Source organism: Balaenoptera physalus (genome assembly GCF_965194825.1).
Source record: "Balaenoptera physalus genome assembly, chromosome: 13".
Taxonomy (NCBI): Eukaryota; Metazoa; Chordata; class Mammalia; order Artiodactyla; family Balaenopteridae; genus Balaenoptera; species Balaenoptera physalus.
In genome coordinates this window covers 31,870,857-31,884,784 of record NC_138892.1, presented here as the reverse complement: position 1 = coordinate 31,884,784, position 13,928 = coordinate 31,870,857, and the positions used below count along the sequence as shown (strand labels likewise).

Here is a 13,928-nt window from a genome sequence, read left to right as displayed (position 1 = left end):
CCCAGTTGCTCCGCGGCATGTGGGATCTTCCCAGACCAGGGCTCGAACCCGTGTCCCCTGCACTGGCAGGCAGATTCTCAACCACTGCGCCACCAGGGAAGCCCTCAAATGTGTCTTTTGCAAATATTTCTCTCAGTCTGTGGTTTGTCTGTTCATTCTTATGACATCATCTTTTGCAGAGTTACAGTTTTTAATTTTAATAAAGTTCAGCTTATCAAATATTTCTCTCATGGATCATGCCTTTGGTGTTGTATCTAAAAAGTCATCACAATTCCCATGTTCATCTAGGTTTTCTCCTATGTTATCTTTTAGGAGTTTTATAGTTTTGTATTTTACATTTAGGCCTGTGATCCATTTTGAGTTAATTTTTATGAAGAGTATAAAATCTGTGTCTAGATTCATTTTTTTGCATTTGGATATCTAGTTGTTCAAGCATCATTTGTTGAAAAGACTATCTTTGCTCCATTTTATTGTCTTTGTTCCTTTATTAAAGTTCAGTTGACTATATTTATGTGGCTCTCTTTTTGGACTATATTCTGGTCCATTGATCTATTTGCCTATCCTTTTGTTAATATCACATTGTCTTGATTACTGTAGCTTTATTGTAAATCTTGAAGTCAAGGAGTGTCAGATTTCTGACTTTGCTCTTTTCTTTTGATATTGTGTTGGCTGTTTTGAGTTTTTTGCCTCTCCATATAAACTTTAATATCAGGTTTTGGTATACATGAAATAACTTGCTGAGATTTTGATTGGGATTGCCTTGATCTATAGATCAAGTTGGGAAGAAAAAATATCTTAATATGAGTCTTCCTATCGATGAATGTGAAATGTCTCTCAGTTTATTTAGATCTTCTCTGATTTCTTTCATCAGTGTTTTGTAGTTTTTCTCATATAGATTTTATATGTATTTTGATAGATTCATACCTAAATATTCAATTTTGGGGGTGCTAATGTAAACGGTGATGTGTTTTTAATTTCAAATTCTAGTTGTTCATTGCTGATATATAGGAATGCAATTGACTCTGTCTATTACCCTTGTATCCTGCAACCTTGTTACAATTGCTTAGTAGTTCCAGGATTTGAACTTCTGGATTTTTGTTGATTCTTTTGGATTTTCTACCTAGACAATCATGTCATCTGCAAATGAAGACAGTTTTATTTCCTCCATCCCAACCAGTATTCCTTTTTTTTCTTTTTTTCCTTTTCTTGTCTTATTTCTTGTCTTATTGTTAGGGCTTCAAGTATGATGTTGAAAAGGAGTAGTGAGAGGGGACATTCTTGCCTCTACTTGATATTAGTGGAAAAGCTTCAAGTTTCTCACCATTGAGAATGGTGTTAGCTGTTGGTTTCTTATAGATATTCTTTATTAAGTTGAGGAAATTCCCCTCTATTCCTAGTTGCTTAGTTTTTATCATGAATGGTTGTTGGATTTTGCCAAATGCTTTTTCTGTATCTATTGACTTAATCCTTTATCTTTTATTCTTTAGCTTGTTGAAGTGATAGATTACGTTAGTTGATTCTTTTTCCATATATATTGAGATATAATGGACACTGTATAAGTTGTGTACAGCGTAATGGTTTGACTTACATTTTTTTTTTTGAAATTTATATTAATTGATTTTGTAAGTTTGTCAAACCGGCCTTTCATACATAGAATAAATTCCATTTTGTCATGGTGGATATTCTTTTAATACATTGTTGGCTTCAATTTGCTAATATCTTGTTGAGGATTTTTATATCTATGTTCATGAGAGATATTGGCCTATAGTTTTCTTTTATTGTAGTGTCTGTAACTGGCTTTTGTATTAGGATAATTCTGGTCATATAGAATGAGTTTGGAAGTGTTCCATCTGCTTATATTTGGGGGAGAGATTATAGAGAATTGGTATAACTTCTTCCTTAAATGTCTGGTAGAATTTTCCAGGAAAACCATCTGTGCCTTGCTTTCTTTTTTGGAACGTTATTAATTTAATACTTTTAATAGATGTAGTTTATTTGTATTATTTACTTCTCCTTTTGTGTGTTTTTGTTTTTGTGTGTTGTGTTTTTGTGTCTTTCAATAAACTTGTGCATCTCACCTAAGTTATCGAATTTGTGAGTGTGGACACGTGCATTGCAAAAACTGGCTTGAATTAAACAAATGCCTTATTTGACTTAATTCAATCAAATAAATTATACCTAAATTTTTAAAAAAATTTTATTTATTTATTTATCTATTTAGGCTGCATTGGATCTTCGTTGCTACACGCATGCTTTGTCTAGTTGCAGTGAGCAGAGGCTACTCTTTGCTGTGGTGTGCAGCCTTCTTATTGCTGTGGCTTCTCTTGTTGGGGAGCACGGGCTCTAGGCACGCAGACTTCAGTAGTTGCAGCACACGGGCTCAGTAGTTGTGGCTCATGGGCTCTAGAGCACAGGCTCAGTAGTTGTAACACACAGGCTTAGTTGCTCAGTGGCATGTGAGATCTTCCCAGACCAGTGATCGAACCCGTGTCCCCTGCATTGGCAGGTGGATTTTTAACCACTGCACCACCTGGGCAGTCCCTTTATACCTAAATCTTAAAAAAAAAATTTTCCTAGTACTTATATCACTTAATTTAGCTGTTTAGATGAATCTCTGCCTGGCTCTAGCCAGGCACAATAGCTAGCACAATATTGCTACCACAGTAGCTGCTGCTTCCTTCTGTTCACTCCTCCTGCTCTACAAAGTATTTGCAGGCCTACATTTTGAGTCCTAGGGTGTAGTTCTCTGCCCTTTCTGGTTTCAGGAACTTGTGCTTTCTTCCCTGCTTGTACCTTACCCACTTTTACAGCACTTCAGATTACCTGGGCATTGGACAATGTTCCTTTTCCTACTTTCAAGAATTATCTTCTGGTTCTGGTCTGTTTATCTGACATTTGACCTCTTCCTTCTGTTGACCTCAGTTATTTGGGTGAGGAAAAGACTCTCCTTTAAAAGATCATGGAAAAAGATGAGCATGAGAGGGGATGTGTCCCTCTTGACATTTCCTTAGTTCTGTCTTGAGTTTATAGTTGAAATAGAAACATGCAATCTTCCCTGGAGGCTAAGACAGCCTTTAAAGAAATAAACCTTCTGAGAGAAAAGATAACTTCCCTGTTATTATGAAATGCTAACTCATAAGTATGTTCCATTACAATAAATTATCTAGCCTTTAAAAAGCTTTTAGAATTTCAACAATGAGAATCATTTCTAGAATGAGAAGAAAAAAAAATTTTTTTTTCTTTCACAGCATGATTACAAATCATTTCTCCTGCTATCTAATGCTTTTCAAAATCATAGTGCAGTAAAAAAAATCCCTCCACTTCCTTTGTTGAAAAAGGAAGGAACTGAAGTCATTAATGGTTCTGATGAAATTAGGAAATTCATACTCTCCCAGCCCCAAAGAGAATATGTTAAAAGTTTTAACAGCTTAAAAGTGTCTCTCAACTTCTCTCTGTGTTCATGAAGAAAACACATGAGAAATTCCCATATGGAAAGTATAGATTTTCCTTTCCCCTAATCTCATAAAGTAGCTTCTTATCTCTCCTCTCCTTTCTACAGGAGTGAACTGAACTAAACCACAGGCTACTGTCTGTTTCAGTGCACTCTGGCCCATCTCTACCACTGATTATTTGCCCTGTGTTCAAAGACAAAGGTAATCAGCTTTTATGCTTCTAGAAATGTGTTGACCTCTTCTCTTAAGTACATATACAGAGAATTTTGCTAAAGTTTTGAGGCACTTTGTCAAAGATTCACCTTCTGTAATGGGGATGGGGGAGGCCACACACACTAAGAGCAAAGCCCACAGCTGCTTGGAGAAACATTGCCAAGATAAGAGCAGCTTTGAAGGATAAACTGGGAGATTATGTTAGTAAGCATGGCTAAGACTTCTGGAGGGCTGGGGGAGGTTGCACTTCCCTATAACATTGTATTACAAGTCTAAGGGTTTTACTCTTTTCTAATGAGCTGTTTATGTTCCCTGTGGGATACCAAACACAACTTTTCTTTCAAAAGAGTAATATTTCATTAAAAGTGCTTTGACTTTGGGGTAAACATATTTTAGGACCTAAGAGAATCAAGGACAATGATTTCCACAAATGTCTTATCTATTAGAAATGAATGCTTAGATGGATTCAGCATAGTCACACTATTGGGTTTTTTGGCAAATATTTTCCAAATGGGTAACTCTTAAGCCAATAATCTACTCTTGTCATATATGATTTCGAATAAGATCTAATTTTTATTTTCTGTCATAGTTGTATTTTATTTCTTTGGAGTAGTTTCCTTTCCTAAAGTATGTAGTTCTAGGTTTTAGTGTTTCTTGAATTTTTAGTTTTCTTTATATTTTCCCTTTTGTGTTCAAGCACTGCTTATTAAAATTAAATTTCAGAAGCTGGTACAGACATTGGTAATATATGGAATTCTTATATATTCCTGCTAACATATGGGATTTAAATGAATATCTAAATTTTAGATTTTGTGGTGGTCTATATGATTTTCTTGTTACAGTCTTGCCTTCCCAATTGTATTTTTCATTGGGCTAACATTAAATTCAGTTTCCTTCCTGAAGAATACATATTGGGAAATAGACATGGATACGGCAGCCGAGAGCAATACCTACACACAGTAGATGGTAAATTTATGCTGGCCGAATGAGAAAATGAAGAGATGTTGCTGAATGAAGACCTTCAGAAAATCAGAATAAAAAATGGTTGTACCAAATATCAAAAATTGAGAACATAATATAGTTAATGTAGGTTATTGAGAATATATCATATTTTTTCAATTTTCATCATCATGGCATACTAATATTTACTTTTCTACTGTGATAATGAAATATATATATTCATTTTAACTTATTTTAAGTTATCTATGTATATATGTTATGTTATGTATTATGTTATGAATATTTAATGAATATTGGATTTACCTAGAAAATATAAAAGAAAATAATGCACATTTTTCAACAGTGCATACTGTATTAGTCTCTACCTAAGTAATTTTTAAGCTTCTGTCCTTACTCAGTTTTTATTCAGCTCAAATGCTGTTTGATATTGGCCTGAACTTCTGTTGAATCAGGACACAAAAAGGATGAAAGGCTACTTTTGTTCACAAGTTTAATTCTTACATTTTTCCATCTGTCAAAGTACATTTGTCTGAAATCTTTCTTCCTAACTGTATAGTTAATAATTACCCCTGACTATTTTGAGAATGGAGCCATTTTAATATTTTTACTCCATGTAACAGAGGATATCTTTACAGCAACTAGAAGGACTTGATTGATACACTCAAGACATGGTAAAGGGTAATTTGAGAATTGCTAACAGAAAAAGAGGTTGTACATGTTGGGCAGGAAAATATCATAAATGTCCACTTGTACTATTATTCAACTAATGCTCTATGAATTATATAACCATTTCTCTACAGTTGAATATTTAAGTCATTTCTGAGCATTTAGCTTCAATAAGCTTCTTTTTTTTTTTTCAATTTCACTAATTTCATGATCATGCCCCCCTGTCAAGGTGGATTGATTTCTAATGTGATTATTTTATTTTATTTTATTTATTTTTTTAACATCTTTATTGGAGTATAATTGCTTTACAGTGGTGTGTTACTTTCTGTTTTATATCAAAGTGAATCAGCTATATGTATACATATATATCCCCATATCTCCTCCCTCTTGCGCCTCCCTCTCACTCTCCCTATCCTACCCCTCTAGGTGGACACAAAGCACTGAGCTGATCTCCCTGTGCTATGTGGCTGCTTCCCACTAGCTATCTATTTTACATTTCGTAGTGTATATATATCCAACAGTAAGCATTTTTCTCTAAAATTAATTTTTGAGAGCAAAATTATATGGCCCAAATATATTAGTATTTTTTTCCTTTGATGATCTATTTTTGTTATGTTTTCAAAATGATCTATTGATGTTGTGTTAACTGGGCACCAGCTGTATGTGACAGTAAAGCAGCCATTTCCTCAGAGAGAGTTATAGAAAAATTTGATCTTGTCAGAGGTTATGCACCAACTGGAATTTAGAGTATAACGCACAGAACTAGTAGACTGTGTTCCCCCAAACCTTGAAAACATTTCAGACACCTGCCTGTGCTTGGTTGGTGAATATATCCTGTATTTATTTAAACCCCATCTTATTCCTGAAAGTAAATGTATCTATAACAATAACTCAGAACAGACTTGACAAAACTGAGCAGAATATACATCAAATTTTCTTCCAAGTAAAAGATAGGAGGAAGCAAAAGTCACTTAAAAGTCCTTTAATTCCAACTTCTATGTGGAGCTTGATCCTACTTCTAGCTGAGATATAGTCAGAATTAGCTCCTAGCATTAATTTTTACATCCATTTGGAAAGTAGTTTGGCAACTACACTGCAAGCCCTAAAAATGTGCGCACTCTGACTCAGTAATTTCACCTCTGAGAATCCTAAAAAATAAATTATAAATATGCAAATAATAAACCTTATGCATTAAATATCTATCACAGTATTGTTTATATAATCAAAACTTGGAAACAACCTAAATTTTCATCCAAAAGGAAAAACTAGATACATAAAATTATATCTACTTGTTAGGATAGTAATTTGGATATTAAAGTATGATTATTAATCACTGCAAAAATTAATGTAATATAAAGTGAAAAGGCAGAATATAAAATAGCATGTGTCTTGTGACTATAATTGTGTTAAAGGAGAAAAATGTCATGGTTTAAAGAAAAGAATAAAGTAAAATAGACCAAAATGTTCATAGTCACTGTATTAATAGAAGGGGAACTATGGATACATTTTATGTTCATTTTTGTTTACTAAAATGTTATTATGGGCTTATATTACTTCGAAATAAATTACTTTGAGGAATAATTAAGCCTCCATATCGAAGTAATCTTATTCTTATATGTTGATGTAATATTAAAAAACAGGTAAAATTGCTGTCAGAAAATTACCATTTGGTAAGTGTTCCCAGTGTGCTATGGCCTGTATCAGTCCCAGCCAGACTGCGGTAGACGGTGTGAAGTTCTGCAGTGAGAGGACCACTGAAATCAAATGGAAGAGCAAGCTAATGAGGAGGGGGAGATGGTGGAAGCTCACAGGGTTTAAGAATTTGAGAAAAGTCAACAGCCTAAAGCCTCAAATCAAAATGGGGCACAGCTTAGGCAATCCATGTGTAAGGAGACCCTAAGGAACAAAAAAGATCCCGCATTCATGGAACCAGTGAGTGTCAGAGGGGATATGCATACCAAATCTATGCTAGGCCATGCCAGAATTCCATCCCTGCAAAATGTGAATGCAGTCATTAAAACCTGTCTCTATTCCTTCTTATAGATGAGAAATGGAAACAAACAGAAATAAAGTATTAGGTGATGGCCCTAGCTAGTTAGAATGAAATCACATAGGATTCTCTTTGAACATGGCAAGAGAATTCCGCCTTTTTTTCTTTTTTTTTTTTTTTTTTGTGAACCTACTGCTTTACAAAACCTGGGTTCAGTGCTTTATCTGTGTTAGTTTATTTAACTCACACAAAACCCTATGAAGTAGATGATGCATTCTTACTTTACAGAGGAGGAACCTGGATCCCAGAGAAGTCACATATCTTGCCCAGGGGCACACAGCTATTGATGGGGTTAGGATTTGAACCCAGATCTACAAAGCTCAGGTACTTTCTATTATTTCTAATGGGTCTGAGAATGAAATGATCCAGTAGCTTAAGTCCAGTGAAGTGTTACTACATTTCCACCCCAAGGCATAGAGCAGATAAGATGGAATTCTATATCTCACTTACTCTGGAAAGCAGATGAGTTATCTTAACCCACTTACCTATAAGTGATAATATAAAGACCATATTCACCCAGCTACATTCAAGATAATTGGAATATGTTCAGGTCCAGAGCAGACCTACATTCAAGGTAGTACTGATAGTGCTAATGGCATTTGTAGAGAGAATCTTAGATGTTGCTTCCAGTCTTGTGACATTTAGCATCTATTGAGAGATGGATTGACTCATGTTGACAAAAGTACATGTTTCCAGAGCGCAACGGTTTAAATTCAATCCAAACCAACCCAAGCTGAACTGAATAAATCAAACCGAAACAAAACAGCTCTTACAAACAGCTGGTGACATTGTTATGCAACATTGTACTGTAGAGTGTTTGGTCAAGTAATGAAACAATCACTGACCAGACATTTACCTACATAGTTATATTTATGCAAAAGAAAAATATCATATATCAGATACATGTACTTGTGAGTAAATAAGTTCCATATATATTCATCTTATTTGGCAGTTTGCATTTTGTCTTTATTATAGTTTTAAGGTCAAGAATGATCTCCTTTTCCCCAAATTATGTCTATTTCACAGCTTCTGCTTTACTCCAAAAGACTTGTCTCAATCTTCCAATATCCATTGTGAGCCCTTGGCTCCCACAAAAATGCCATTTTTCTAAATCCTGTATTAGAGTCACATATTTTAAACATGCTAACCTAGTCATGCCATGTTATTGGTAGATCTATTGAATATTTTCACTTTTAAAAATAGAAAATCTTTAACCAGATGCCCAGTGCTTTGGTAGAAGGTTCAGTTTACCTGCTTAGTAGATTGAGGCTAGCTCATCTTAAAGTAGGAGATTGGAATCAACCAGAGTTGGTCAGTTCTCTGAAAGCAACAAAATCTAATAAGAGCTTGAATTAGGGCAACTTAGGCCACTCTTCCTATTACTGAAAGGTAATCAACTTTAATAGACCCACTGTAGTAAAACAGGGAGAAAGCTGCCCTCCTTAAGACCATAACAGCTGACTTCCTTAAAATGTGATAATCACACCTGAGACTATCTATTCTAGAGCCATTTTCAGTTATAACTGAAATGTGAGACAGGAAAGAACTTGGAAGAGGAGAAAAAAGGTCATCATTATTAAGCTTCTCTGTGTTGAAATCTAAGGTTCTATTTAGTATCCAGCACACTGAGGACCATTACCTAACAACCTCCCCTCCTTTTTTGCCTCTCCCTTCCCCACTGCTGGTTCCACTGCCCACTCTCAAAGCCCCTCTTTTCCTGAGCATGGTAAATATTACTGTTGTGTGTCCCTACATCAGCCCAGCCCCTGTGTAACTGGTCTCCACTTTTCCCAACAGAATTCATTGATTCTTTTCTTAATCCCATTTCCTGGGCCAACTTTGGCTCACCAGAAAACATCCCTGTACCATTTAATACTCTTCTCTTGCTGGTCTTTGAGATTTGAAAAATAAGTTACCAAGAAGCCAATCTGAAAAGGCTCCATACTGTATGATTCCAACTATATGACATTTTGGAAAAGGCAAAACTATGGAGACAGTAAAAAGATTAGTGGTTATGAGGGATGCAGAAGGAGAGGAATGAATAGGCAGAGCACAGAGGATTTTTAGGGCAGTGAAAATATTCTGTACGATACCATGATGATGGATACATGTCATCATACAGTTGTCCAAACCCATAGAATGTACAACACCAAGTCTGAACCATAATGTAAACTATGGACTTTGAGTAATGATGATGTGTCAGTGTAGATTCATTAAATACAACAAATGTACCCCTCTGGTGGGGGAGGTTGATAATGGGAGACGCTATGCATGTGTGGGGACCTAAAACTGTTCTAAAAAAAGGGGTTTTTTTATCACATATTATTTATTTGTAAACAAGCAATTATTTGTAAAGTTACTTGTTTGGTGTCTACTTCCCTATTTATTTTAAAATAAAGTCTTAATAAAAGAAAAAGAATTTTAAAAAAAGAGTCACCCTTCCAAAATCTAAGTATAACAAGGCCAGAATTTCTAGACTCCCCTGTTTCTACCTATCCATATGGCTCTGAGTCACAGTTCTTATTTCTTACCCTCCCACTGGTTTTGTCCACAGAACAGGCTCCTGCCTTATAACCTACTTCTGCACTTAGTATAATCCAAAGATCAGCTGAGGAAACCCTGACCTTTGGAATTCATATCACATTGTGTCAATTACACACCATTTGCAATGGAACCCCACTCTGTGCTCACCATTTCTCCAATGATGTTGGGGGCACAATGGGATCCTAAACACTTCTGCCTCTTCACTCCTTAAACTATAGTTTAATGCTTCCACTGTAAGTTAATTTATGGGTTGTTCTGCTATTTCAATTCTGCAACCATTTCTTATTCCTGACATGGATCATAGCATGCTATGCTTGATTTCCACCAAAAAATATCACTCATACAAGGCAGTTGTGTGTGGATTAGACTTACTGCATATTCAATGTCCAACCAGCTGGGACTCTGGGGCTGGAATTCAGGCTCCGTGGAAGTAAATACCTATCTACTGATTAAGGTAGGCTTCTAAACCTTTAACAGACCTTAGGATGGGTCTGGACTGTGTATTACTTCGCCTATGAATTGTTTTCTGGAGATTCTATCTAAATCTCAGAGTCCAGTGATTCTCAGAAGACATTTGAATTTTATTCATTTTATAATGGATTGAGTTCAAAATAAGGAAATTAACAGGCTTGTTGATTATGGATTTAGTTAAGAAAACTGATGTGCAAGAGGCAATGGAATGGAAATGACTACTCATTTACTCATTCACGCATTTATCTATTCAAGGTGTGTTAACTGAGTGCCTTGTTGGAGACAGGCAAAGTACAATATGCCTTGGAGGCACAGTTAATAAAAGGGATATGGTTCATCTCCTTGTGGAAATTATAGTCTACTGAGAGAAACAGAGAATAAATGAGAAAACTAATGTTGGGGGAGGTCATCAAGAAGACATGATTGAGAGTTGACCAACAAGCTGGTCCCAGGCAATTGGAGGCTCGCCACCTCTTCCCCTGTCCTTGGAATGTATGTTTTGCCCACAGTGGGAGCTGATTTTAAGGACACAGCTTTGAGGGAGCAATGTGCTGTTGAACCATCTGGATGGTATAAGTGACTGAAACCAGTTAAAACCTCTATGTAAACTTTTAGGATTCTGGCAGGTGGGTGCAGAGATCTATTCATCTTGTGGTGCCCAAGACAAGCCTCATATGTAAGTTCCCTTGCTTATTAAACCTGCCACCTACCTATCTGGAGTGGTCTGCCTCTTTCTTTAGTCTCTTCTTGCCCTCCATGTACAGGGCCCAGTTTCAGATTTCGCTCAAGGAGCTCCTGAGGTTTCAAACCAACAACCAGCAAGTAAACATTCTAAGTCTGTGCCACCTAAAAATTGGCACTTGCCATCTATCTCTACAAGGATTAAATCATGAGCTACGGCAGCTGCTGACCTTCAACACCCCCTGAAAGGAGTTCAGGGCCGAGATCAGGAATGAGGCACTCTGTGCCCTGGGAAAAACTGGCAGAACAGTTCTTTAGATAGTTAGATATTTTCAGGAGAAGATTTTATGAGCCCAATTCTTGCATCTCCTCATATCTAGAAAAGCACTAAAATTATTAATGGTGACATCTGCTCCTCATGACTAGCAGTAAGCCTCTGCCAAAATGTGTGCTTGACTTCATGTACCCCCTTCACTAAAATCATATAAAACCCTGACCTTTCCCCCACCTCTTTGGAGCAGTTTCTCAGAGCTATCTGAAATGCTGTCTCCCGGGCTATAGTCCTCATTTTGCCCCAAATAAAACTTAACTCACAACTCTCATATTGTACAATTTTTTTCACTTGACATCTGTATTTTTTATGAATAACTAATTTAAGAAGTTATTTTAAAAAATTGACCTTATTGGGGTATAATTTATATGCAGTGAAATGCACCCATTTTAAGGGTATTGTTTAATGACTTTGATAATCACAAGTCTAATCAAGATATAGGGCATTTTCATAGTGCCAGAAAGTTCCCTTGAACTCTTTGGAGTCAGTACTTCCCTCCTTGATCCCAGCACCCCAAGCAACCACTGACTTACTTTTTATTAGTTGAGATAAGTTTTTGTCTGTTTTGGAATGTCATATAAGTGGAAACTTACAATACCATTCCTTTTTATCTGGCTTCTTTCACTCAGCATAATATTTTTTAGATTTGTACATATCAGTAATTTGTTCCTTTGTGTTGCTGAATAATATCCTCTTTTAGGTAGATGCCATAATTTATCTATTCACCTCTTAATGAATATTTCAATTATTTTCAATTTCCAAAGCTGCTATGACCATTTATATACAAGTCTTTGTGTGGGCCTATATTTTTATGTCTTTTAATACCTAAGAGTGGAATTGCTGAGCCACATGGTAAGAGTATGTTTAACTTCATAAGAAACTGACAAACTATTTTCCAATGTGGCTATTCAATTTTCACTCCTTCCAGCAATATGTGAGGGTACACCCAGTTGCTCCACATCCTCGTCAGCATTTGGTAATGCCATTCTTTTCAATTTTAGCCATTCTTTTTTGTGTGTGTGAGTTAAGGATCTTTTTTTTTTTTTTTTAACTGAAGTATATTTGATTTAGTTTCAGGTATATGTCAAAGTGATTCAGTTATATATATATATATTTTTTTCAGATTATTTTCCATTATAGGTTACCACTAGATATTGAATATTATTCCCTATGTTATATAGTAAATTCTTGTTGCTTATCTATTTTATGTATAGTAGTGTGTATCTGTTAATCTTATACTCCTAATTTATTTCTAGTAAGTGTGTAGTACCTCATTAATTAAAAAAATTAATACCATAATAATTATTATATATTAATTATTAATTTGACTAACATAATTATTGTATATTATTACATATAATTATTATATAATACATATAATAATATAATGTATTTTATATGACCCAACATATGCAAAATGTTATCAATCTAACATGTAATCAGTATAAAAAATTATTGAGATATTTTACATGATTTTTTCATACTAAGTCCTGTGTGTATTTTACATTACAGCACATCCATATTCTGACTAGCCATATTTCAAGGGCTCAGTAAGCACATGTGTCTAGGTATGCCACCGTATGGGGCAATGCACTTACAGTCTATTTATTAATCCTAAAGTTAAAAGCAGAAATCACAGAGCCACCTGCCCCTTGGTCTCAGAGGACATGCAAAAAATAATAATAATAGCAAAGAGTTCTTGAGCATTTACTTTGTGCCTGAGAAGGGCAAGTTTTACTGTGTGTGTTGAGGATCTTGCACTCATTGTATGTTGTCATCCTAGCAATAAGGCGGGAGCTATTGCCCTCCTCTTTTGACGGAGTGAAAAAACTATCCCCAGTCGGTCCCTGCCCCAGTGCCCACCATCCATCTGTCTCACCCCAAGAACACGTGACTCCCATCATCCTAATTAGGGTCAAGTAAGGAGAAGCACATGCAGGGGCAGGCACAGGTCACCTGCAAGCCGAAATGATCATGGCAGATAAGCTCACTGGGTTTTCATTTGCATTTCTTTAATGACAGATGATGTGAAGAATACTTCTTGTGCTAGTTGGCCATTTATATATCTTTTGTGAAGTTCCTGTTTAAATTTTTCGACCACTTTTAATTAGTTGTTTGCTTTGTTATTAACTAAGTTGTAAGAGTTCTTAAAGAATTTGGATGTACTTCGTTCGTTATATACATGACTGCAAATATCCACCTCCCATGAGTCTTTAGCTATAGCTTCATTTTCATATGGTGTTTCTTTTATGAGAAAAACATTTAATTTTGATAAAATTCAATTTATAACTTTTGGTTTTTTATGATTTATGCTTTTTTGTGTTCTGAGAAATACTTGCCTAGCACAAGATGACAAAGGTTTTCTCCTATCTTTAGCTTTTGCATTTATTTAATTAATTAATTTATTTATTTTTGTAATTGTTGTTGTTTTTAATTAATTTATTTGTTTTTGTTTTTGGCTGCGTTGGGTCCTCGTTGCTGTGCGCGGGCTTCCTCCAGTTGCGGCGAGCAGGGGCCACTCCCTGCTGCAGTGCACGGACCTCTCATTGTCGTGGCCTCT

General features: G+C 35.6%; 1 pseudogene across 1 annotated transcript in view; it reads left to right on the top strand.

Moving 5' to 3' along the window:
- The window catches only part of LOC309641312 (small ribosomal subunit protein uS2 pseudogene), a 40,899-nt pseudogene extending 36,947 nt beyond the window's left edge, over positions 1 to 3,952 (top strand). Inside the window, exon 3 of the transcript XR_014268585.1 lies at positions 97 to 3,952. The product of XR_014268585.1 is annotated as a small ribosomal subunit protein uS2 pseudogene (transcript). The remainder of the gene's footprint in view (positions 1 to 96) is intronic.
- The last annotated feature ends 9,976 nt before the right edge of the window (positions 3,953 to 13,928 follow it).